The sequence below is a fragment of the Rissa tridactyla genome, chromosome 9, assembly GCF_028500815.1.
Source record: "Rissa tridactyla isolate bRisTri1 chromosome 9, bRisTri1.patW.cur.20221130, whole genome shotgun sequence".
In the NCBI taxonomy this organism is placed as follows: Eukaryota; Metazoa; Chordata; class Aves; order Charadriiformes; family Laridae; genus Rissa; species Rissa tridactyla.
Genome location: NC_071474.1, coordinates 26,356,192 through 26,383,503, shown reverse-complemented (window position 1 = coordinate 26,383,503; position 27,312 = coordinate 26,356,192). Strand labels below are relative to the sequence as shown.

Genomic DNA, 27,312 nt, shown 5'->3' with positions numbered 1-27,312 from the left:
GGACAGAAATAAGCACACCCATTTTATTTTAATAGAAATGGCTCTAACTTCTAGATGGTGACAAAATTAGACTTGTGACTATGAACTCCTGGGGTAAGTACACTTGATAATTCCTAAACAGTTGTCTTGAATTCGACCCAAATGTTTCCTGCTGATAGAAAAACCACTTCCTTCACTTTGCATATATTCAGAGCCGGTACCTTATATGATATCTGCAGCTTGGCCAGTGGGTGTCATTCTGGGAAGAAAAGAGCAAGCTAAGGTGGAATTCGCTCTCTGCAGTGATAACGGTTTGGAGGTTCGGCTCTCCTTTGGCTGCCTGTACTGCTGTCACCCGGGATTAAAAGCTGTAGATATCCCAGGGCTGCAGCGAGGGCTTTCAGCAGCTTGGATGAGGACTGCAAAGATGCATCAGAGCAGTGTGGGCAATGGCTTCTGGGAAGATCATGAAAAAATAAAGTATGGCTAATGGACCTCAGTCCCTCTAGCTTCGTTTTTGGCAGTCGTTCGTGGTAACACAAAGTAAGTATGAAGCCTGGCGCCAAGACAAAACACTAGTGATTTATGCTTGCTTTAAGAGATCGTAAAGCCAAGAGGGATCTTTAAGGGCTTCCCTGAATTAACTCCTGTTTGAACTAAAGCTGGGAGCTTCAGCCAGACCTTGCAGGACTGTAGCTGCCCCATAGCTGTGGCGGCGGGAAGCTGAGCTCAGGGACCGTCGCCGTTGCCGCAGGGCTTGGGTTCAGCGGGGCAGGGGCCGAGGCGGCGGTGGGTTTGTGGGCTGGTTTGCAAGCCCAGAGCGGAGCAGGGGGAGAGCTTTGCTGGATGGGGCGGGAGGAGCTCTCTCCTGGGCTGCCCTGCATCTGCTGGCCTACGGGCTTGGCCGCCAGCTGGAGGGGTGACATCCTGGTGTGTGGGGACGAGCCCTGCTGAGTATCTGGACCCTCCCAAGACCAGCATGGGTCACGTTTGTGATGCTGAGCAAAACTGACGTGGCAAAAATTGCCCGGGCAAGTAGCATGTGGAGAGTTTTCCCACTTAGGCAAGCGGGTCAGTGGGAGCCGGAGAGAAACAGAGCCTGGTGGAGTGGGTGTTTGCGCCTGGCGATGAGCTGAGATGGGCCTGACATCTCCTGTTTCGGGCAAGACCCTTTTGCTCCTGCCAGTCAGGCGTGTGGGGTGCTGGACTGCATTTCCTGCCCCCGCTGCTCGGGTGCCGTTGAGGAGTGAGTTTTTGGATCTGCCCTGTGCTCATCCTTGTTGATGGCACCCTACAGATCAGTCCTATCTCCAGGGGGAGTGAAGTCTCGTAGTGGTTTTGTTTGTTTGGGGTTGGTTTTTTTTTGGTCTTTTTAACTTAAACCTGGTATTTGTATTTGATACCAAAACATTTGAAATAATCCCCTTCAGAATTAAAATGACATCTCATCATTTCTATATTAAGATTTAAAACCATTGCAATATCTTAAATTTACATAAAACCAATATTTAAGCATTAAACATTTGCCATTAACATGTAAAGAAAGCTACAACCCAGGGAATTCTCTGTCTAAACACAGGAAATTATGCTTAATTGCAAACCATTGTAGTTCGGTAGAGTGGCTATCCTCAATCCTTTCTTAGGCAAAGGTGTAGGTGAGGTGAGGTCTTTTCTAGCCCTTTCATTGTATTATAATCAGCAACAATTGGCTCAAGTCACTAATTATGGAGATAATTTTCTTCATATGATGACTCTCTTTTAAGTGCTAATCATGTTTGATGTTTTCTTTTGTAGACAGTGCACCTATTAAAATACTTCCCTCCCCCCCCTCCCATTGTTAATTGAATTCCAGCTTCTATCCAAAAGCAGTTTGACTCAAATTGCAGGTAAAGTTAATCATTCAGTAAGTAAGAAATGTAAGAACTAGGAAAAAGTATAGTTGCAAACCAGGATGTGCTATCAGCATGAAAAAATTTGAAGTTACTGTAAAGATACGATCGGTGGTAACTGTTAGCAGGCTATCAGAATCCGTCTTTTCCTTTGGGGGAAGGTTAACAGGTAACTGGGATTTTACAATAGGGTTAACATCAGTTACTGAAATGGAAATGTTTTGGCTGCAGCCGGTGGCTCCCAGTTCAATCTTCTCTTTAGCTCACAATTCAGCTTTGCGTAGCATTGCCTCTGATGTGTCCTGCTCGTTCAGCGCCCAGGTTTAGCATGTGTCACTGTCAGGCGGGGGAAAGGGGGAGGTTGGGGCCTCTCTGGCCCTTCCTGAGGGTTGGGCTGAGTCCAGGGGAAGGGAGAAACCAACACCGGCAGTGTCCCCATGCCACAGGCTTTGTCACTGGTGGACTTGGCTCCGTCTTTTCAAGGGACAATGTTTTGCTCCGTTACAGAAAAGGATCTAGACTGAAGACACTCGGGCCACCTCTCTGTTGGCCACAGGGTACTTGTGTGTCCGGGGCAGAGAGCGACTCCTGACCTGATAAGACGTGGGCAGTCCCCTTGCACTTCACTGGTGCAGAAGGGATGTCTTCTGCTCCAAGGCATCTCAGGGAAGGAATGTCCTCTGCTGTTGTTTAAGAGATCCGCTCCCTTTCTTATGCAAAGCATATAGTAACAGTAGCAGAAAGCATCATTAACCTTCCTTCCATTCGGGGAGGAACTGGTTGACTGCACCGAAATTATTATGGGTGATATATTGGGTAACAAACAGGAATGCTAATTGGAGACAATGTCAGAGGAGAAGTGTCTGAGGGACAGAGCGAAAGGCGATGGCGTGCATCTGTCTCGTTCTCTGGACAAAGGACGGCAGTAAAAGGGAAAACGACCGAGGGCAAAGCCGAAGCCATGTAGAATTGCTGGGGGTTTAATGTGCTCACTCTGCCCTGCCTTGGTGGTGGAGAACCTGCTACTTTGCACCCGGTTTAATTTCAGCCCAGGGCCAACTTCCACGGCATGAAAATTTGAACATTATCGCTTGCTTTTTCTGGCCGAGGAAAGAGCTTGATTGTTCACTCTTTGCTCTGCTCTATTCTGTTCTCTTTCCTAAGAGTGTTCTATAAAATCTACTTACCCAAATTGCCTATGCTGACTTCTTAATGAGGAAAGAGTGATGTCGTCATACGTTGGGACTTCAGATGTCGCCAGTGCAATCGGTATAACAGGCTAGACGGGTGGCAGGTTGAAAATGCTCTCTTGGTCTGTGCTATTCTGTGCTGCTCTGTGTCCACTGCAGAAAACGCAGTTCTGTGTGAAAATTGTGCTGTTTCTTGTCAAAAGATCACAATGAAAGTTAATCTTCTGCCCTCTTGTGAATGTGCGTGTGGGAATTGTTCTGTTGTGGGGTGTTGGGTTGGGTTTTTGTAGTGGGTTTTTTCCGAGGTCACCAAGCGTGCTGTTGGTTATGAATCAGAGGTTTTAAATCAGGCCTCCAGAGATACGCAGGTATCTTCTCACTGTCTTCTTACATGCCATGAAGCCATCCAAAGGAAAACCGAAAACCATTTTATGTAAAATAATAATTTTCCTTTGCTTTACTCGGTAACATCCAGTATTACTGAACCCGGGTTTAAATATTCTTTCCTTCTGTTTTTTTTGGGTTCTGTTTGCTGGTTCCCAGTTCAATCCCATGGAAGCAGTTGTGGCGTAAGGGGGAGGCAAAGCCCATCACCCCGCCTCTGGCTCTCTCCCTCAAACCAGCGTGCAGAGCCACGCAGAGAAAAAGATGTCCAGTGCGGTGTCTATATTGTGGTCAAAATGCAACTGCAGTCTCCACAGTCATACTTTCAAAGATTAGAACAAATAGAAGTAAGATTTTTAATTGTTTGTGGACTAAGAGAGAAAAAGGCTTGCAGTTGAATCTGAGATTTATAACCCTTGCAGTTCATTCTTCTCTAGTTACTTCTTCCCGAGATCTCTAACCACTGTTTTGTCCCCATTTCTGTCCAGCAGTTAATTACATTAGTTTCCTGACAAACTATTAATAAACTGCAGTCTACCTTAATAGCTAGTTTTCTAATTAAATATCTCTAATGGTTTGGTTCTCAGTCCTGGACTTTAGGCACCTAATTTGTTGCTATCCAGTGTCTTGCATCTTTTATGTATTTTTTCCCTTCTCAGCCTGCGTTAGGGTAGGGTTGGAAATGCCGGGTGTAAGGCTCTTCCTTCCCGCAGGGGAAGCAGGCACATGTTTTTGCCGTATCCAGCGAGACACGGGAGTCGCCCAGGGCGCCTTGGGTTTGAGCGTGCCCTTCTGCAGGGTCGCCTTCTGCGGCGTGGGCAGGGTTGCGTTTCCCACCGCAGCCCATAGCTCGCGGCACCCGCCGGGGAAGCCCGGTTCCATACTCATGGACATTTCTGCCTCCTGCACGCGCTCCTGCTTGAGGAGGATGCTCTGAAACGGGCATCCTTGGCGTCGGTTCCATGTGCCGGGGATGTGCTGAGGGGGACGGGCTGCCCTTTGGTCCTCCTGGGTTTACTTAGTGCCAGGGGAGTCCACGGGTAGGATTCAGATATCGTAACCCTCCTGCAAGGAATAAATGTTTGTCTTAAAGAGTGTTGTAACTGGCTCATTTTGAAAGAATAGCGTGAAGTCGTCATCGGTGGCTTTTCTTCCAAAAGCCTAAAATCTCTGTGAGGCTCCTTCGTCAGACCCAGAAGAAACGCAGTGGGCTCAAAGTCAGAGGCTCAGAGTTTTGGCTGTGGAAAGGAAGGTCTGGAGAAACTGGGCTTAAAGTAGCAATAAAAATGGAAAAAAACCCAACTGAGTAGAACCCTCTTCTGCTACAGCAGTTTAATATTAAAGTTTACTTTTTTTTTGTAGCTTTTTGTCTTTTTTTTTTTTTTTTTAAAGATGACTCTGAGTAGTAGTGTAGCAGCTCAGCTACAGTGCTAAACTGAAAAATGTATTCATAATGGTACGGAATCTTAAATACCCTGATATTATCCTGCTACTGCACTGGCTTTAAGCATTTACACATTTCAGGGGAATGGCAACGTAATTCTTAATTAAAATCACTAAGCAAATGCAGATTATATTTAACTTAAATATTTATAGAATTTGTTCAAGCTTTCAAGATAGATTAGACATTGAACAGCAAAACTGCTAACATCTGAATGATAATTTTACTTCTGAGCCCAATTAAGAAACTAGGCAGGAATGGAGCTAATAAGTTGCTGTGTTTGAGGAAATACTTTATAATGTTGTATATACAGAGGGCCTTTGAAAATGCGTGCTCTCAAGTAAAAGGGATGTCTTAGAAAAATGTTGTTACTTCTGATCGCATTTTAAAATCTTGCATCATCTCTTTGCTTTCTGGGAGTTGCAGTTCATCCCGTTATTCTGAATACAGCTGCAAAAAATATATAGTGAACCAAAGAGAGATGAAAATATACCAACATGCCAATCCACCTGATTTTTATAATGCCTAACATGTCGAATCGAAGCACGTGATTATTCCAGTTGATTTTAATTAGTCGTGTATGTAAACATTTTCAGAGTATATATGTTTTTTCAGTATAAGCCTGCATAAACAACCTTTTTACAGTCTTAAGGGTGTTCCTGTCTATAAAGAAATTATTTCCATGGAAATCTATCACAGTATTCCCCCCAGCAATATTGATTTGGTAATCCAGTATACCGTTTGACACAGCATTTTCTCCAATACGGCTCAGCCACGATTAGCAGAGTGTCAAGGCTTTTTTGGGGACAAGTTCAAACTCTTGGCTTCTCGTTCCTCTTCTCTCAAAGCCAGTTTTGTTCCTGCTGCACCTCCTCACTTGGGGAGACACCTTCCCTATTGCATTTTCTGTTGCATACCTAAAGGTGATCGGATCCTATAGGCTGTAGGGTGGTTTAATGGAACTGTAGGTTTCATCTTGCAAAAATGTTAATGTTGCCCAAATAACCTAATACCTACGAAATCTTTCCGGATTGGGTTTGAACCTTCTGGAGATCTTTTTGGCAGCGTCTCACATTTTTCAGTGCTCCTGAGGCTGAAAGGCTCCTTGTGCCTTTCCTACAGAAGTGTTCACAGTCTTAACTCGCCTTACAGCCTTCTGTTGGTTTTTATGCTGTATTATCAAGTCTGTAAGAGCTGCAAGATATTTTCTGGCTTTCCCGTAATGCTACTAAATGTTATGTGAATTGTTTTAGATTGTATTTCCTGTCTATTCGTACACGGCTGTTTAGGCTGGAATGTAGCATGTGTTTAATTTTTTCTCGGCCTTGTTACATTTCATTCCTTGCTTCACTGCATCATCTGCGTTGTTAGTCCATAAATCTGATCTATTCAAATCACTGTAAATTCTCTGTTTCCCCTAGCTGTGTGTCACCAGCAAGACTAGTCACTTTGGAAATTGCGTTCCTGAAAGGTCATTTTGTCACAAATCCAAGAGGAGGCATTGTGCGGCGCTGAGGCTGGGGGCTTGTCGCTCCCCTTAGCTCAAAGGCAGCTGCTGCAGTCTGCTCTCCGGTCGTAGGCTGACCTCGGTAGCTATCGCACGCCGAAATGGTCTCCAAGGTGAGCGCCTTTGGCCTCAGACCAGTAGCACAGCAAAGTCTTTGCTGGGATTTGTGATCTCTACACAGTATAAATTACGCCATAGCTGTAGGGTGGCCTGGGTAAAGGAGAGTGACAGTTCAGAGTCACTTTTGTTGGAAAAAGGACTTTTCAAAGACAAACGTTTTGTAGTACTTAGAAAAAGACAGTGATCACAGAATCCCAGACTGGCAGGGGTTGGAAGGGACCCCTGGAGATGATCCAGTCCAACCCCCTGCCAGAGCAGGGTCACCCACAGCAGGTGGCACAGGAACACATCCAGGTGGGTTTGGAATGTCTCCAGAGACGGAGACTCCACCACCTCTCTGGGCAGCCTGTGCCAGGGCTCTGCCACCCTCACAGGAAAGAAGTTCCTCCCCATGTTTAGGTGGAACCTCCCATGCTCAAGTTTGTGCCCGTTACCCCTTGTCCTGTCACCGGGCACCACTGAAAAGAGCCTGGCCCCATCCCCCTGACACCCACCCTTTCAGTGTTTATAAGCGTTGATGAGATCCCCCCTCAGTCGTCTTTTTTCCAGACTGAAGAGACCCAAATCCCTCAGCCTTTCTATGTGAGAGAGGTGTTCCAGTCCCCTCAGCACCTTGGTAGCCCTTTGCTGTCCCCTCTCCAGCAGTTCCCTGTCCTTCTGGAACCGGGGAGCCCAGCACTGGACACAGCACTCCAGATGTGGCCTCCCCAGGGCAGAGCAGAGGGGGAGGATGACCTCCCTCCACCTGCTGGCCACACTCTTCTTGATGCCCCCCAGGATGCCATTGGCCTTTTTGGCCACAAGGGCACATTGCTGCCCCATGGGCATCCTGTTGTCCCCCAGGACTCCCAGGTCTCTTTCCACAGAGCTGCTCTCCAGCAGGTCACCCACAACCTGTCCTGGTGCAGGGGGTTATTCCTCCCCAGGGGTAGCACCCTACACTTGCCCTCCTTGAATTTCATAAGGTTTCTCTCCACCCAGCTCTCCAGCCTGTCCAGGTCTCTCTGTATGGTGTCACAGCCTTCTGGTGTGTCAGCCACCCCCCCGAGCTTTGTGTCATCAATGTGATGCAGAGCCAAGAACATGCAATGCCTGTTCCACCGCAGGATCCTCTTACGGAAGAAGACAGTTGTGCAAGTCTCCTGAGCCTCATGCTTGGCTCTCTTCCCTCTTCCAAGAGCACCTATGGGTTGGTACTTGGTGTGCTGACATGACCATAGGTCTGTGGTTTAACTGAGGTCAGTTACATCCAGCAGCTTTCCCCTGTTTTCCATGCTTATAGACGTCAGTGCCTCCACTACACTCTTGGTTCTGTGCTGGTCCTGCTTTGGGGCTGGTTTGCTGGCGCAGCCACTGTGCTGCAACCAGCACACACCAGCTAATGGCCTTCCTTGTACCGCTGCTGCTTCTCCTCCTCCTTCCCGCTCCTTTGGCGCTTCTGTGTTGTGTTAGATATCCATGGGAACCTCTTGGGCAGAGACTTCTTTTTTCTTGGATGCCTGTGAGCCTCTGGCAGAGCCAGCCTTGGCTGGTGCTGGTTCCATGCCCTGGGGTCTGTGTGAGCATGTAGGGTCTGTTGAGTTCTGTCGGTTTATTTTCTTAGGCTGCGCAGCGGTGATGTTTTGGAGCAAGAGCTGTTCTGTTCCTCAAACTATCGCGCTCTTCCCTCGCCTGGGCTCCTGAGCTGGACTGAGTCCCCTTGCCAGCCACGCTGTGTTCCATGATACATGTAGTGCCTCATGGCTGCAATTAATGCATGCAGAAGGATACTGTTCACTGTCTTGGATACATGAGTTTGAGATTCATGAATGAGAAGAACAGTAAAGCTGGATGCTAGTGTTAGTTTTTCTTCAGTCCCTCCGCTCTGTTTTTCGTGTCTTTCTGACGTTTCAGACGGGTGGTGATGATGCCGTAGACATAACCAGGGAGAATAAGTGGAGACGGAATCACGCCAAGGTCCAGTTGGATAACTGAAGGGCGATTTCTAAAGCCATGTGATACTACCACAGCAAAATTCAACTCTGCTGTTTCATGGAGTTTTAAATTAATTGATGTATTTATTTAATTTTGTGAGCTTTAGTAGCTTTTTAATGACCCTTTGAATTTGTTTCTATTTGCGGGTGACTCAGATTACTTACTTTTCTAGCCCGGGGATGCTGCAACATCATGTGTCATGCTATAGTGGCTTTGATAGTCCACCGGTGACTGCAGAAGGTAGAAATTCTCCCCGTTGCACAGAAATATGCCATTATATTCCCTGCTGCCAATTTGTCAGATACGCTACTTTAATCACGAAAGTTAATGCTTAGGGATCTGATTGCTGAAAAACTTTGGTGATGGCTTAAAGCTTCATGGCTGGAGCTGGTTTGTTGTGTTTGCAGAGGAGCAATTCAAACAAGCGCAAGCTCGCGTCAGTTGAACCCCAGAAGAAACTGAGATGTAAACTAAATAAACAAGTAAAGTGGATTGGAGAGTGGCGTGAGCTCTTGCTGGGGTTTGTGTGACGAAAGCTGCTTGTATTTGAAGCTGTTAATTGTGGGCAATTTTTCCTTGGTGTTGTGAGATTTGAATTACCCAGAACTGCGTTTGATGATAAAATACTAAAACCACAACAAATTCTGAGTAAGCCGCAGCTGACCAAGTCATCCAATTAATAGGATTTTATCTAATGGACTAATTTAATGGGGATGTTCGAAATAGAAGCCACAGACAGATTTAAATTTCGAAGATGAACATTGTTGTTCATTTCTCCCTTTCTCTCCCTCTCTCTCTCTCTTCCCCCAAAGGTCTCCCTGGCGTTTTTGAGTTCCCTGCCTGGTGAGCAGTTCAGCTCGGTGCCATCCACAGGGGCAGAGTGCTTCGAAAGAGCCCACTGAAGGCATGCGAGCAAGAGCCTGGATCACAGGCGGGGCTTGGCACCATACACCGGCCTCAAACCCTCCTCGGAGCAGCTGCCAGAGGGACTGAACTTTTGCTGTTTCCTGCTGTGCTGCCCAGGACCTTTTCTTTGTCAGCAAAGGCTGATGGAAACCTGTGTCTAGGTGGCATTGTGTGAGAGTGAGACGCTTGCCCTGCTTCGGTCCCCGCTAGCGGCGCTGCGTCCCCACGCACCAGATGTGCGGGCGGCTGCAAAGAGCTTCCCTCCCTGAGCGCAGGTGCTCCCTCTCAAGGAAAAAGTAAGTGTCGGTCAGTAAATGCTGGGCAAAAGTACGATGGGATAAAAGCAACGCTGCTCCCTGGGGACAGGCGAGGGGGAGAGGGCAGTCCAGCAGCCTGGCAGTGGCTGGGTTGGCGGGATTGGAGATCTGGACTGGGATCTGGAGCCCTCAGCATAAGAAGGATGGGACCTGTTGGAGCGGGGCCAGAGGAGGCCACGGAGATGCTGGGAGGGCTGGAGCCCCTCTGCTGTGAGGACAGGCTGAGAGAGCTGGGGGGGTTCAGCCTGGAGAAGAGAAGGCTCCGGGGAGACCTTAGAGCCCCTTCCAGTCCCTCAAGGGGGCCTACAGGAAGGATGGGGAGGGACTCTGGATCAGGGAGTGCAATGATAGGACACGGGGTAATGGCCACAAACTGGAAGAGGGGAGATTTACATTAGATATCAGGAGGAAATTCTTTGCTGTGAGGGTGGTGAGCCCCTGGCCCAGGTTGCCCAGAGAAGCTGTGGCTGCCCCATCCCTGGAGGTGTTCAAGGCCAGGCTGGATGGGGCTTGGAGCAACCTGGTCTGGTGGGAGGTGTCCCTGCCCAGGGCAGGGGGATGGAACTAGATGATCTTTAAGGTCCCTTCCAACCCAAACCATTCTGTGATTCTGTGATTCTATGATTGGGAAAGTGCCAACGCCGACCCACTGCCCTCAATTGGCCTGGCAAGGCAGCTCTCCCGGACGAGGCGAGGTGAGCCCAAGACTCTCTTTAGGAAAGCTTACTTGGTTTAAAATGATTTGTTAGCAAATACTGCTTCTGACTCCTTGTGACTTTTAACTAGCCCCAGTTCCTCTCTGTTTTATTTGAAATTGAAAGGTACTTTACCTAAAGCATTCTCATCAGCCAAACTGCTGCTGGGTTCGTACACAGAATAGTTTAGCGTTCATCTGTCTCATTTCTTTACTGTCCAAGGTGAATCTCAGGGGACTAAAGCTCTGAACCAAGTGGCTTCAGGCTATTCATCTGGAAAACAGAGCCACTTACACCTTTGTAAAGAAAATAATTTAGTAATCAGTGCAAGAGACCTGTCTCTAAGCCAACTCATTTGGAAAAATTACCAGTGTAGTAATTACAGACATCTTATCATAATAATACTGATGATGCCTTTCCATTATTGCCAGCATTTGTTCTTCCCTGCAACTCCAGGACTTGAGCTGGTTTTGCGTCTTCTTCTGTGGTCCTGCCTTAGAAATACTTTGTAATTTGAGCCTGAGGCTGCCAAGCCGAATGAACGTTGAGCAGAGACATTATCCTGAGAGTTTCCCTGCAGACCGAGGCAGCTAAAACCATTGGGAAGTGCGGAGGACCTTCCCGGGCAGCAAGTGTTCCAGTGCTTCCCAGCACTGTACATCCTCCCTCTGGGGCAGGGACAGACCCGGGTCTCTGCTCTCTTGCCTGAAGGGGAAGAAGGGGCCAGATAATTTGTTGGCCTGCACCCCCACCCCCCACCCCCCACCTGCCAGCCCGCACCGGGTTGTGGGTGTCCCTGGGAATCCACCAGTGCCTGTGGGATGGCACTGGTCTCCTACCCTGCCCTCCAGATGTGCTGATTCTAGGTAATCTCACCCAAACACAGACGTTTCTCACTCTCCTGTAAAGTATCAGTGGCTCAGTGTTTCTGTGCGTTCTGCTGATTAGATATGTATAGTGACTCTTAGAACTTCTATCTCGTCTCAGGTTTCAGGCACCTATCTTAAAGCTTTTATTCTTATTGCAAAAAAAGAAAACGCTTATTTGTGTTCTTGAACATAGATTTAACAGTGCAGTTTCTGTACCTTCCAACTAGTAGGGTCCCCTGGTGCTTGATATTGCACAAATACGAACAATACTGCTTTCCATTTTGAAAAGTTTGCTGGCAAACGTAGAATTTGGTGTGAAATACTGCATAAAAGCAAAGTGAAGGGTAGGCTGCTCTACAGCTGCAGCATTAATCCCAAGCTTTTTGCTGTGTGGGGTTTAGCTTTGCTTTTGTTTTGCTTATCAGTTGTTTATGCTATTTTGAAAGCACAAGTATGAGGGTACGGATGGAGTTCCTGCAGCTGGGCTGAGGAGTTGCTCACTGCTGGCCAACAACAGTCCCATCTTGTTGAGGCCAAACTTCTGCAGGGGTTTGCTCACCTGACTTGGTTGCTGTGGGCTGCTCTGGGGAGAAAAGACATGGGGCAGAGCTTCCCTTGCAGCTGGGGGCAGGGAGACAAGCGACATGGGTTCTCCCGTTTCAAACTCCAGGAATCTCAAGGCACCGCTTTTTCCTGCAGCGCACAGCAAGGCAGGCCAGGCCCAGCACACACATCAAATCTAATGTTTTGCCACCTTGGTTTCATGCGATAAAGGTTACTGTCTATTTAAATGAAAAACATGGAAAAATGCAACAAGGAGCAGACGTGATGTGCCTTGAGGAGCTGTGCTGTTACTTGGAGGCATAGGAGCCTTTTCGGTACCTTTCACAGGCTGTATTACGTTGCTGGCAATTATTTTCAGCATTGTTTTTTGAGCAATATTAGTGAGGAGGGAGCAGAAAGAAAATGATTTTAAACTGATGAGCCCTAAAGGTTCATCTAGAAGATTTTCACTAGCTTCATAAAAGCTCCTGTAGACTTAATCTAAAAAATTCTAGCAAAGATGGTTTATCTCCTTTTCATAGTCTTGTCTTTAAGCCTCTTGATTTCTAATGTACTACCGTTGTACCTTAAAATCCAGAAAAGTGTTTTGCAGTTTGACAGACTAAAGAACTGGTAGGTACCAATCTTGGAGGATGCTTTGGGCACCACTGTAGTAGGAAGCGGGGAGACAGAGGTCTCCACACAAGGACGAGACCCCAGGGTGGGGTCTCATGGGTGACGGGAGACTTGTGAAGGCTCTGGCCGCTGCAGCACACCCTCGGCTGATGCAGGTAGAGGTGGGATTTTTTTTTGCCCCAGCGCTCTGCGTGGTTTCTAGTGTTGCCAACAAGTCCTTGATTCTGTAGCGATTTGGGGAGCAGCAGATCCAAGTGGACAGAGTTTACTTTGAGAGAGACTTCTCAAGAACAGGTAGGGCAAGAATCAGTGACGAATGGGCTGGCATTGGCAGCGGAGGCAACCAGCGAGTGTTCCAAAAGGTAGACTCTTCTCTTGTTCTTTGAGAGATTCCTGCTATTTGGACAAGTCCATGAAAGAACAAACTTTAAAAAGATGTTTATTCCAGAAATGGCGTTAAAGAGGATGCGGAGGCTGTTATGTGAGTTCTGCTCAAGGAAAACATTTGGTTTTCCTCTCCTGGCAGGGATGGGAATAATTTGTTAGAATTTGTCTAAAAATTCATGAAAAAATAATTTTCTGGTGGAGAAACACACACGCAAAAAAAACCTTAATAGCCCTGACCCATTATTGCTTGTAGATTTTGATAGTGAAGATTTGCAATTTTGGAGAGGGTTAAGTATTTCCGTGAAAAATACGTGGCTGCTCTCTAGCAGTAAAAACGCCGTGAAGAACCACACAGGTTGTTTCTGGGGGGGCATTTCTCCCCGTGACGGCTGCAGTAGAGTTGCTTCGTGCTTCTCTGAGGAGAGCGAAAAGCTCCCCTAACTCCACGCGGTTGTCTCCAGGATTTACCAACTGCCCTACTCATCGCCCAGGGAATGTAGGTTAGGATGTCCTGACATCAGCCTTCAGAGACCAAGGGGAAGGGAAGCCACCTCCAGCTGAATTTCATACAGGGCTATTTGTCTCTGAAAGTGCCAGCAGATTTAAATTGCTGCTGCTGTTGTCAACAAGTTCCTCCTGCGTGTTCTGTAGCGATTAAGGTCCTTGGAGGTTTTGGATCACTTATGTTTCTCAGTGTAGCTACAGATTGTGAACATAAGGGTTGCATCAAGTATATTAAATTATGAATTGAAAGGCAGAGGTTCCTTTCCTTCTGTGTACTTTGGGTAGAAAAATTCCTGCTGACTCCACATTTCTTGCTGCTTGAAAAAGATAACCTGGTCAGGTAGCTAAATGTTAACTTGAAGCTTGCCAGCTTTTCCACTTGACGTACAATTGCTCTTAGAAACAGCTGCTGCCTTGCTGCTACCAGTGCCAGAGAGCATTTTGTTTGATGACTTAATCAACGTGTTATTCTACCAGGAACCATTTGTGGATTCAAATAGAGATGTAGGATGATAATTTTTGGAAAAGGAAAAAGTTAATTTCCTTGAATTCGAAACATGCTCATCATAAATGAGCACGTCCTATTTCTGATGTGCTCTGAAGCCGAGTCTAAGCAGGTTGTGCACCTAGTCTGAACTCTGCAGGGCAGCAACTTCGCTCTGTTATTTGCAGCAAATTTTCTTAGAACATGACGATTAAAAAAAAAAGAGGCCAGCTTTTTTTTTGAAATTGTTAAAATATCCACATCCCTTTGCAGTTTATTCTTTTTTTGCGCAATGATTTTCTGTAGAGACTGAACCACGCAGCAGCAGTTTGAGGCTCACCTTTCAAAAACCTGAGAGTTACAACAAAGTGCCAAAGCCTTAGACAGACCTGGCTAATACGGACAAACCATGCTGCATTCTGATCACTTCTGGTTAGTTCTATCCTAAAAAAAAAGAAAAAATAAAATAAAGAAGTATAGATAGTATTGGACTTTCCTAAAGTGATTGCAGCTAAAGAAATATCTGTATGGAAATTGGTTGGGGAAACTTCTTGCAGCATCACTGTTTTGGAAGTATATGGAGCAGGAACAAAAACCTGCAAACAGTGGGTCCGGTCCTCCTGCCTCAGTGGAGGGATGCTGAAAACTTTTAGCTGGTATGTGAGTCGTTCATTAAACTCAGGGGGAAACAATGGACGCTCGCAGTTTTCTTGTCCAGGCAACGTGACATATTAATGCAAGGAAAACCCAGCAAAACGTGCTGTTTATTGCTTCTTTGTCTGCACAACCCATTTCTGATGCTTGTGAGATTGATCTGAGGTTCCTTCTCTGTTCCCGTCCTGTTCTCAGGCTACACATATTGTTGACCCTTCATTAGTTGCTTCATTATACGAGGTTTCCTGTGTTCTGCCAAGCAATGGTAGTAGGAAACCAGTGTTTCTACGGAACAGAAGCAAGCTGGAAATGCTAATCCCGTTTCTTTTTCCTCCGTATGACACCCCCAGGTTCTTTTTTATCACCAGGTATGTAGAACGAGCCATGTAATTGGAGGGGGGGGGCAGAAAAAAGAAAGTTTGCATTCAAATCGTGGAACATCTAGGTTTCTGGGCAGTGCTCTGCTTTGCCAAAGAGCTGATCCTAGGGACGATACGTCCATTACCACGTCCTTCTGACTTGTACCCGGCTCCGTAAATGATGCCTGAAACAGGCAGTCAGGCCTCATTACTCTCCCTTGATTTGTGTCTGTGCTCAGCAGTGCGGATGGGTGGTTTCTCTCTTGTCTTTTTAAGAGCTGATGCACTGCGGAATAGCTGTTGCTTGTCCTCTGTGAAAGCGGATGAGCGAAATAGTTACCAGTCCTGGTTTTTGGTACCAACAGTAGTGCCTGGAAGTGGGCTACTGAGTGACGGGCTCGTTCTGCACCTTCCTTTGTCCCAGCTCCCTACCGATAGCAAGGCCAAGTCAATCGGAGCATCGAGGGCGTTCAGATTACCGATGTGCTCAGCAGTTACAGAGCTTTTTATTTCTTTGAAAAAAGACAAGAGGATGAGTCTTTCTGCTCCACTACAATGACCCTTGCTTTTTATGCTGAGCAGAGGTTTGCTTGCTTCTTTTTTTCTCCGGAAATAGATTTCATTGAAACCCTTAACTGCTGCATTGAATTAAAAGCTTCTTCTATCTATAGGTATTTGGACAATATTGCAAGAAACCAGTATCTGGTGACTTCCCGAAGAGACATTTTCATCCAAATTTGGCTTCTGCTGATCTTGATTCTAGCTGGTATTAGACCCTTCAATAGATCCAGTATATTCATTTTTTTAGAGGGGCAATGTACAACGGTACAATTAATATTATTGACCTTTGGTTTGGGAGAGCGTGGGGTTTAGATTACATGTTACATTTTCTTTTGAAAGGCATTGCAATTTTTTCCTTTGGCAAAAATTCAGACGCAACCAAGTGAAGGTCAGCTTTTCATTTGATATGACTCTTTATTACCTGGGCTTGCTTCCAGTCTTGTTCTCTCTGTTTTTGTATTGCTGCAATTCCATTGTGCTTACAGTAAGTGGGACCAAACCCAGGACTACTGTGGTCCTGAAGACCTTGATAGCAAGCTTGCTTTCCACGTCTCAGAAGAGTTAACAGTTCTTCCTGCATCCTGACCTGTATGTACCATTTAAGTACTAATTTAGCTGCTAGACTGTCCCAGAGCTTCAGCATTAATTCATGAGATAAGCAGTGATCCTGTCTTTCACAAACTTTCGTTAAGAGTACAGAATTACAGAGCTTTCTCTTGCAAGGAAATTTCTTGATCTTATTAACAAGGAAAACAAGAAGCTTAAAGCTGGCACAAGAGCAGGTGTTTTTTTTTTTAATTTCCAGGGTCTGATCATGGCATGCTTCCTCAGTTTGCAAGCAAGGACATGAAATGCATCTCGTTCACAGCAGCAGCAGATTTGCCCCAGCCTCTGGTCAGGGAGGCCAGTTGTCCTTAGGCAGCCATGTTGCCTCTCTCCTTCCTTTTCTCCCTGGTGTCTTCCTGACCAGGAGTGCCTAGTTACCTCCCAGTTGGCCTCTTCTTCTGAACGAGGGCCAATGCTGGCCTGCTTTCTCTGCTGGATATGCTTGCATATTTTTGGAGCTCTTTTGAGACAAGCTATTGAAAGAAGGAAAGAAGGAAAGAAAGAAGGAAGGAAAGAAGGAAAGAAGGAAAGAAAGAAAAAGAAAGAAAGAAAGAAAGAAAGAAAGAAAGAAAGAAAGAAAGAAAGAAAGAAAGAAAGAAAGAAAGAAAGAAAGAAAGAAAGAAAGAAAGAAAGAAAGAAAGAAAGAAAGAAAGAAAGAAAGAAAAGAAAAGAAAGAAAGAAATTCTAATTTATCTGGCTTGTGGATAAGCAGGATTTAAAAATGCTGCAGTTTGCTTCATGACTCCCTGTAATGAGCAGGGGGGGAGACCTACCTATTTTCTTAAGCTTAGCAACTCTAGTGTATCCTGTATGAACAAGGATGTAACTGTTGCTCCTTACATCTACTTTCCTCTGCTTGTTTTAACACTTCCTAGATAAGTTAGTCAGTAATTTTAACTGCAGTATGTGATTATGACCTGCAGCCATCTAGCAGCAGTTGCATAAGGATGTGTTTTAAGCCAAAGTGAGGGTATGCGCATGGTATCTTGAGGGATGTTTCTTTCACCTCACTTCTTAGCAGACCTTTCCGGAGGCTTTTCCTGGTTTATTCTTAGTTTCTCCTGACACCCACAAAGGACTGCAGAAAGATGGGTTATCTCCGTTGCGTAAGGACTGTCAGCGAGCAGGACTCCTTCACTGCTTCGGGCCAATAACAGCAGGAAAACAGCTGACCCTCACCCGATCTTCTTCTTAGCGATGACGCTGACTCATGGGGCTCTGTAACCTTGTGGGAGATTCTTCCGTAAAAGCAACGATGTGTTAAGAGTAGGGCTAGATAGCATTGGAGAAAATAGCTTCAGGTGCCGTGAGTTATTTGTGTCCATTTGGCAATCTGCTCTTATCCTCAATTAAACACCGCACGGCCCTGGTGTTCTAGCATATGCATTGCAACCCAAAACAGGTACGAAATAAACACTCCTATGTCGAAGGAGATGTGCAACCCACGCAACAAGACTGTTAGGTGCTTAGGCAGATGACCACCGCAACCTATTCTTAAATACACTGATTTTGTAACTGGTGATTTCTACAGGCTAAGAAAACCAGGGTCACATTCTCCCTCTTTCTGGGTTTGGGAGAATCTATTTGACGTGAAGCGTCATCACGGTTCGTGCCCTGCCATTTCCATATGGTAGGAGGAGACATTAGGAGATCCTACCTCCTGCCAAAGCAGCTGGTAGCTACATGAGGCATGACATTAGAAAGCAGCTTCTATTATCATGGGAAAATACTAAAGGCCTGATCTTCAGACCTTGTAAAATGTCCTTAGTTTGGCATTGTGAAAATATGAGGTTATACCTGTGGTGGCTCTCACACAGTTGTTTTGGCTCTGTACTGCCACTCAACAGGGAAGTGTTGAGGGGACCGAGCCAGCTCCTGCGTGTCTTCAGTGTGGCCTGGCGGAGTGGCTCACAGGGACAACCACAAACCAGACATCTGGCTGAAATCCTGCAGCTGGAGTTGCAGCTCCTTATGCAACTATCACCCACCACCATTCAAGGCCGGTGGCATTTTGTGATGAAAATCCATGTTGTTATTGTTGTGTTTCGGTAAGAAGTGAGAAGAGACTCCTGGGCTAGAGACAGACCACTCCCGGTAACATTTGCCGTGAGAAGGACACCTGTGCTGCAAACGGAGAGTGCTCAATGCTTAAGTTTACATTTAATATCCTGTCCAGTGACCTTTTGTGAGAAGAGAGCTGAGAGTGCTAATACCCAGGGTAGCCTGTGAAAGGATATGTGCTTTTAATCAGCTTCCCAATAGTAGGATAATAAAAGCAATAATCCTTTTAGTATTCTGCTTCTATTATCTCTGTCTCCATTTTCGAAGGTCACTAAAGCGGTAAGCAATGGGGAAGAGAAGCTTACAAGGAGCTGAACTGTCAAGCAGTGAAAAAACATCACCCCTGGCAGTATGGATTGTTCTCCTGCTCCCGGCCCTCGCTGAGGGAGTCAGACCCTGCCGGGAACAGAGTGAGCGGTTTCCCAGGGCACTGCTCACAACACATTTCCAGTACAGCGTGAGCTTCATCCTGTGGTCTCCAAGCATCACTTCTTACATTCAGACAGAAAATCTGGACTTCTTCCTCTTACCAGGAGACGAAACTATTTGGCCTGGGGGAGGGAGGGAAGTTATTTTTATAGTCGAGGGCTCTGATTTGTCTTGGTTTCAGTGAGTTTCTTTAGTTTCTTTAAAACAACAACAAAAAACACCCCACCTTCCCCCCCCCAAACTGTCATCCGCTGCACGTACTGATTTCTGTTGGTGGGATTTTTAGCATAACAGGTTGGATAGAGGAGCAAAAAGATGTCATGTAAATGTCCAGAGCGCGCTTCTGTTCTTGGCTGTGGTCAACTCTACCCCTAGGTAGCAGGGATGCGTTTTCCCTTGACTTCGTTAGACTCTATACAAGAACCAAATCTGGCTGTTTGCATATTAAAGCAACATAATATTGAGTTGCCCGTCTCTTGTGCGCTCTTGGCATTAGAATGTCTCTACTGGCTCAGTCCGAAGGTCCCTCCAGCCTGCTGTCCTGTTTCCAACAGTGACCAGTAAGAACTGCCGGGGGGCCAAGGGCAAGCACAGTCCTCGCCCCTGTAATCTCCCAGGCTCCAGCAATTTCTGCTGAGGGACTTCCTAAGCCAGATGGGGTATTATCCTGTTTAATAGCCCCGAATGGATTTATTTTTTTTTTACTCTCATTATTTTGTTTAATTGCTTTTTGAACTCATCTAAAACGTAGTATCCATGACATTCTGTGGCAATGAGTCCGATAGTTTTAACAGGGCATTTTTAAAAGAAGTATTGGAGGATTTCTGTAGGTGACTGGCGGATTTCTCTGGTTTACTGCCATGTCACTGGTACTGGCTACTCCTGGCTCATCATGGGAAAATAGAAAACCTTTGAGGTGAACGGTTATTTATTGAATTTCCTAGAGAGAGAAATGTCTTCTTTGGGTAGTCAGTAGTATAATGCTGTTATGAACTTAATAGTTCACATACCGTATAACTTGTGGCTGTTTTAGCTATGGATGGTGCCACTTTGTGCCTATATAGATGTCTCTTGAATGCAGCTCCTGCCTCCGATTTAGTAGTTATTCTGTGCCATTGAGCAGGAAATTTTATTCTCCTGCATAGAAAATGCACTCCATTTTTCTTTATGCCTTGATTTGTTTTTTCTTTGGTGTTGCTTTAAGTAGAACAAGCAAGTTTTCTCCTGGAATACTAAATAATTATTTTACTTTAGACGTTTTCGTTAATTAAAAAATGTAGCCAAGCCCCAATTTGTATTACGAGCGCTGTTTTGATTGTCAAAGCCTTAAGCTCCTTTACTGCCGAGCTCTTGTCCATACCCAGGTTCTGTTCCTCACGCTCTTGACGTGGACCTCTGCAGGCAGCCCTGGCTCCCGCGGCCTAAGGACTCCCCATGGTGGACGGGGCGTGTACAAGGACAGCACTGTAACATATGTGTTTGTGGGTACATAGAATCATAGAATCATAAGGTTGGAAGGGACCTCTGGAGATCATCTAGTCCAACCCCCCTGCCAGAGCAGGGTCACCTAGACCAGGTTGCACAGGAATGCGTCCAGGCGTGTTTGGAATGTCTCCAGAGTTGGAGACATTGAGCATCAGAGCACTGAGCAGAGTTGGAGACATCACATGGGTGATGGAGAAACGAAGCACAGTGGTAATAGATTATGAGCAGCAGGATCAAACCGTACTTTCTCACGCCAGAAGAAACCTTGTGGTCTAATCTGACCTTTTCACATCACCTAAACTATAAAATTTAATCCCTTGCGATTCCGACCTTGGGACTTTTTTATTTTAGGTGCTGGCCATGTACCTTTCCTCTTGATACCATTGCTGTCAGTGCTAAAGACCAGTTTTATTGCATACTGTGCCACGGTAATGATTTTGTTTTGTATACCGTGCTGTAAACAGCCAAGCCAAATTGTTGACAGTCTTAATGGGGTTTTGAGCAAATGCATTTCCTGAGGTACGATGTGTTCCACCTTATCCTTTAGTTAATATATCAATTATTCTGCCTCAGGCAGAGATGCTTAGGCTTGCATCTCTTCCTGTTGCTTTTAATTTGAATTCAGTTATGAGCATTGAAGAAACTGTCTCAGACATTATAATTGGTTTAAATTCACAATGAAAGGGGTCCGTGAGCCATCACATGGTTTTCAGACATTCATGCTCCTGAAGTTCAAGCATCAAGCTCAGGCTCTACCAGGCAGCTGTAGGGAATATCTTTCCAGGTCGGCTGCTTAGGACAGCAATGATATTCAAGTTACATTGAAGTTGCATAAGACTGGAGTGCTGTGTCCAGCTCTGGAGCCCTCAGCACAAGAAGGACATGGACCTGTTGGAGCGGGGCCAGAGGAGGCCACGAAGGGGATCCGAGGGCTGGAGCCCCTCTGCTGTGAGGACAGCCCGAGAGAGCTGGGGGGTTCAGCCTGGAGAAGAGAAGGCTCCGGGGAGACCTTCCAGCCCCTTCCAGTCCCTGAAGGGGGCCTACAGGAAGGATGGGGAGGGGCTGTTGGGAAGGGCATGTAGCGATAGGACGAGGGGCAATGGTTTTAAACTAGAGCAGGGCGGGTTTAGATGAGGCATTAGGAAGAAGTTCTTTACATTGAAGGTGGGAGACACTGGAAGAGGTTGCCCAGAGAGGTGGTGGAGGCCCCATCCCTGGAGACATTCAAGGCCAGGCTGGATGAGGCTCTGAGCAACCTGATCTAGTTGAAGATGTCCCTGCTGACTGCAGGGGGGTTGGACTAGATGGCCTTTAGAGGTCCCTTCCAACCCAACACATTCTGTGATTCTATGATTCTATGAGTTGAGCTCCTCTGCTCAACTGACTGCTGAGCGCGGAACTGCTCTCGCAAGGGGTGATGCTGCTCAGGCTTCCCCACCCTGCCTTCACAGGGGCTGGGTGTCCCCAGGACTTCTCTTCCATTAGCTCTTGGCTTCACTCAACCCATTAGTGAACTAATTCAACTCGCTAATTAGACAGTGAATATTCCAGCTGTGGAAAAAAAAAAAAAAAGGAAAAAAAAAAGATAAAAAGCTGGGCTGGTGAACTGATCCAGCTTACTTCCAAGTGATGAATTTCAGGCATGATGAATAGCCAGCCCGAAACATGCCGAGAGTCATGCTTTCCCTCACGTATCTGATGGAACAGCACTGAAGCATGAAAGTTCTCTGAAATACATTCCTGACTATCTTAATTTTATCATCTCCCTCTATTTTGTGCCTTTCCATTACTGCCTCCAGTCTGGCAAGCAGAGTGGTTATCAAATAGTTCCAGTTTATATAGAAGGGTGTGCTTTGGCTGAGCAAAAACCTTGAAAACTTTGCGTGTGCGCAGTCCAGGCTTGCTGTAGTGAGAAAGCAGGCGCGCACCCAGCTGGGGGATGGTGTTTGCTCTGCTGCTTTTCTCAGATTTTATTTCCAAGATAGTAGGTCTTGATTTATCTACTTGTAAATTGAATATAAGCGTGTTTGCCAGCGCTGTACAGACATTGTGCAGCTGAAAGGCTGTCTGAGAGTCTGCGGATAATTGAGTTGCTGGGTAAGAACTTGTAACGAAGGAGTCCTGCTAAATTAGCTGCCAGTCTTTCTGTAGATTTTTTCCTGTGGAGATATACCAATGCACTGTGTCTTAAGGATGCTTTGAAATATGGTCAGGTGCATTAGTTCACCTTAAGAAAGAACACGTCTAAATTATAGTCCCATTTCTCTCTGTATCTGACAGAAACCGGTTTCTAAGACTGCGGCGCCAAAAGTGACCCAGCCTGTGGTATTCCCTGTTTTGCTCTTTCCTCCCCTCCCATTTTGGCGGCTTGCACGGCTCCTGCCACTGGCCAGGTGTGTAAGTGGAAAGTTGGCAGCATTAGCCAGAGGACACCTTCAAGCCTGGCTTAAATCAAAGCCCGCTGAGGACCTTGTGGGGAGGCTTCTTCAACATGACTCTCCACCCCACAGTGCCAGTGTTGCCTTGGGTCAAACCAACCCATAGCTCCTGAGGCTGGTGGAGACACATCAGAGTTTCCTTGAGGTGCGGAGGCGAGCTGATGAGTCATGTTGATTTACAGCGGTGACTAACTGATTGGTGAACTTCTGGGTGCAGTCTGAATGCTGGGGAAGGCTGTTTGCTCCGTGACAGCGCCCTGGTTTTGTTTATGATTGGAACAGAGTGGCCTTTCCTCTGTGTTTGGCAGGAGGTGAAGCAATTGCACTATTTTGGCTGCCCTCTGACAGCTTCTCACAAGGATGCTGGGACTTGATACAGGCATGAATCCGTTGGCTTCTCAGAAGAATTCTGAGAACTGTCTCTCTGCCACTCTGTCTGGAAATGGGACAAAAATAACGTCATTGCTCCATTCTCTTCCACTTTGCTGAAATGCCCCCAAACCCCCAGGGTAGGAAAACGGTCCACAAAACCAAAAAAAAAAAACCCAGCAGTGTGTTTCTGTTGTTAATAATGATGGGATTTAGGGTGACGGAAGGACACAAAGTACTTGGCTTTGCTTGGTGAACCGAAGCAGAGAAATATGGAAGGAAGAGCAAAGTGCAAAGAGCAAGTGGTGTGGTTTTGCCTTGGGTGGAGATCCTGCTCAGGAACGAGCGATGCATGGCAGGGGAGCAGGGCTGGAGACCCCCAAACTAACGGGACGAGCTGCTCCCTCTCCAGCCGAGGGGCTTCGCTGCCCAGTTGTGCACCGTGTCCACTGGTTCCCTGCAGACCTGCCTCAGATTTAGGAAACCTGTAAGGGTGGAAGGCTGTTGCTTCAAAGACATGGTAGCAGAAGAGGTTATTGTGGTCATTTAGTTTGCCTTCCCACGCGTGAAACATCGGAAAGTGTAAGTGCAGGTGATAAACGCAGCAGGAGTCATTTGGGGAAATGCTCAGTTGTGGTTGTAGGCTGGGAGCACACCTGATGTCCCATATCATTTGTCACAGGGGAAGGTAATTTTCTTTCAATAATACAGTTTTTAAAAAACAACGTTTTAAGGCTCTCGGGATCTAATTGAGGAAGTGTGTGCAATAAGCGCTGGCGCTGGCCCCTTCCCAGAGCCGGTGTCACCACGTTGTGCAGTGTCCTGCCTGCTGGGCTCTGACGCCAACCCCGTTCTGTGATTCCTACAGCGCTCCCGTCTCTGGAGCCAGCCTCTGTCAGCTGAAGGTCTGTGCCTCTTTCGGCACCGTAACTTTGGTCTCATTTGTAGTGTGTGCATATATCGTAGCATTTTTGAAGATACACAACCGGGCTGGTTTCAGTGTTGTCTCTGGAATATTAAATGCTTTCGTGTGACTTCGCAGGGTCTATTATATTCAATGACACAATTTGCTTTTTCCATTCTGGTTTAATTAATTTTGAATTAAAATGATATGTCTAGAATTAAGCATGTTCTTGCCAATTTAAGATCACTTATTAATAATATATTTGGACCTTGAACAGAGATTAAAATTCAGTATATTAGTTACTTTCAGACAGCTTAACATTTTTAATAGAGAGAAAAATCCCTCTTATGTAACTAAGCCTATAATTCTAAATGAAACCGATTTAGCTGATCTGATAAATAATTAGTGAAATTGGAAATTAGATGAATTCTGATCCATTAGCATCTGCTGTTAGAATGTGACTGTAAGAAAACATGAATGCTGGAAGTGTATCTGCTGGTAAAGTAATAATTAGAGAGGACAAAAGTAATTGAGTCAAGATTTAAGATTGCCTTAACTGACGGTACTCAGTTTTGTCCCACACTGAAACATAACACAGTGCTAAAGATTTCTCTGTTGTCATAAAATTGAAGTGAAAAGTGGGGGTCGTCAAAACTCCTGTGAGGACCATGAACACCTGGAATAAACGCAGATGAATCAGTAACTTGTATTGAGTAAGAAATAATAAATTTATCTAATTGTTCTCTGGAGTTTCACCTGGGGTGTATGGGATCGCGGGGTAGAACTGGTGGGAGCGGGACGAGGCAAACGAACTGAAACCCAGCAAAAGCTGAAGGAAAAGCGTATCCCACCCACTGCAGAGAAGAAACCTCGAAACTGAGCATTAATTTGTCCCAGTTTGCTATATCTAGTCCAACACATACCGTGGTTATGTAGCTGTTTGATATGAGCTGTTGTTAGATGGTGCTAACACTTCTCCCGTATGCAGGATTTTCTTCAGCTTGTTTGTGGACAGCTGGTGGTCTGTGAAGAATTGGCTGTTGATGTGGCTTCTGTTCCTCATTTCTAATCCTAAAAATACATGAAATACTTTCTTCATCTTACTCTTCCGCGCAGCAGAATTGCCCCAAGACTAACCATGCATCTGTGAAGTGTAGGAAGGACGGGATCCACTAGACAAAGTGCCTGGTGGGGGTCGGTCTGTGCTAGGGAAATGTCTGGGAGTCTCGTATGAAGCACCAGAAGGAGTCTAGTTGCTTTAAAGATTTTAAAAAGTTCTGGATCCACACGGGACTGTCACTCCCTGCAAACCAGCATCTCCGCCAGTTTGAAAACGCTGGGTTTTCAGCGCCAGTTCCCCACACACCGCTGTGCTTTAGGTGGCAGAGAAGCACGTTGCTCTCATCTGTTGGGAAACTTCTTTCTTGCTGCTGGTGGTGGGGTAGGTCCCCAGGCACTAACCATGGGTCCTCCCTGCCCAAAACCCCCAAAAAGGTGGTTATTCTGTTCTCCGTCACCTGTGTTCGTGAGCAACCGGATCATGTGTTCTTGTGGAAGAACAGAGCTTTAGGTGCCAAACCAGACTTTGGAAGCGCCAAGATGGTTGCACGGGATTACAGGAGTCTCTGGGCCCAAGCCTGGAGGTGAGGGATTGCAGGATGATGGGCTGAGAACTCAGTAAGGCATCCTGAAAGTCCTTGAAAAAAGGGGTGAGACCATTGACTTAAGATCTGTGAGAGGCCATTTTTAGCTCTTGCTCACGGTGTTTGCATAAGTTAACAGATGGCTGAATTTTTTGTCCTCTCTTTTGTATCTAGCATGCAATGAGTCGTTTCCTCAGTCTGTAGTGAGTGCGCTGTCATGGCAATGATTCATTACCTCACTGGACTCCTGTTCACAATTCATCATCCCAAACCCAACTTCTAGAAAATGCCCTGTATGTTTACAGTATGGGAAAAATACTCGATAACGGAACCAGCTCTGTGGATAATTAGAGGGTTGGGGTCAGGGCCGTAGATAATACATTATTGAAATGGCCAGTTCTATAAATATGCTGTTAAAATTCAGGAATACTGGAAAGCAGATTAACAAAGAATAAAGGCCCAACTGTTCAGTTGGCCCCAACGTAGCCCCTAAATCTGTGTGAACAAATCTTTATGAGCAGAATTAGCCCATTTGGCTATACAATCTGTGCATTGTGTACTTGCTTTTGTTTGCAGTAAATGTGAACAAAAAACTTTATATTCCACTGTTGTGTATGCAAATCCAAGCCCGGGATCTAGAGTATGTTTGGTGATGCCCAGTGAACGTTGGTGCAGAGGCCAAACTTTAGACCAGTTCTTGAAAAGGCAACCAAACGGGTGAACTACAAAACTGTGCTCAGGGTCCACAGTTCTGGTTTCAAAAAGCAAAGCCCCAGAAGGACACTTAGCTTTTTGCTTCCATTACCTACTTACTATTTTCAGCACTCCCATGCAGAACTGGAAAAGTTTGGAAAAACCCAGACTGAGCGTGCTTTCTTCTTCAAGGGCTTTTTTCTTCTATTGGTCCTTTTAAGAGTAACTAAATATAATATTATACTTTTAATAACCCTCTGACACAAATCTTTTTTTTTTTTTTTTTTTGCCTCTCTTGCGAGGTAGGTGGGTTTAATCATTTTGTTCAACACCCTTAAGAAAAACCCAGAGTTTCCAAAATAGGTGTTGTGGTTTGTAGCTGGCAAACCAGCCACCCAGGCTAAGGTTCATTCCCAATACTGCTTTGATGTGGGAGTAACGTTTTGTTCAGGCTTCTCTGCCAAGTTCAGTTTTATAGGCGTGCAAAAATGCAGGAGATTCGTGAGTCTTCCTCAGCTGGAAATCTGAGACAGTTGTGGGTTTCCATTTTTCCGCCCTGCCTGCTTCCATCCTATCTGAAAATCAAGACAGAGATGAAAAAGGTACACTTCCGAATTTTGGAAGAATGCCAGCTTGGATTTATGCCTAGTACAAGGGTAAAAGGGCAGAGCATTTTCTAACTGGGATTGCTGTTCTCTAGTATACGGTGCTCTGGTTGACTTGCTTCCCGTAAAAAGGATGTAGTTCATTTTATTTCGAAGGTACCAGAAAATAACTCAGAAAAGTGACCCCACTGGGTCATGATTTCCCGCTGTTGATCCACACGAGTCAGTCCCCTGGCTGAGTGTTCCTGAGGATGATCTTTCTGTAAGACAGAAAACTCTCAATTACTGCTTTCAGCAGAAGTTCAACGTGCTGCTTGGAACTAATAAAGTGTGCTGAACTGAGCTCAGACACTGGCGTGTCCCACGCCAGGCTCTGACCCTGGGGGCGTGCAAACTGCCAGCTACATCCTTGTGCTCCAGGGACTATTAAGTTAAGAAACATTTCCCTTTGTACAAAAACTGTGTGAGTGATATATGCCAAAATGACGCGCAGATTGTCACGTATGTGGGCTTTCATATCTTTTGTTTTCTGGGGAAAGCATCAATTCCAGGTAGATGGACAGCCAGTGCACCTCAGGCACGAACGTCTGCAACGCCAGCACTGCCACAGAATCAGGCAAGTTAAAATCAAGATCAAGATCAAAATCAACGCAAGTTAAATAAGCTTTTGAAAAGTTATG

General features: G+C 45.9%; 1 protein-coding gene across 2 annotated transcripts in view; it reads left to right on the top strand.

Moving 5' to 3' along the window:
* Positions 1-246: 246 nt before the first annotated feature.
* Positions 247-27,312, top strand: part of HTR2C (5-hydroxytryptamine receptor 2C) — a 103,400-nt gene continuing 76,334 nt past the window's right edge. For both annotated transcript variants that reach the window (XM_054215353.1, XM_054215352.1), the window contains exons 1-2: positions 247-522; positions 9,297-9,686. The gene's annotated coding sequence lies outside the window, so the exon portion shown is untranslated. The remainder of the gene's footprint in view (positions 523-9,296; positions 9,687-27,312) is intronic.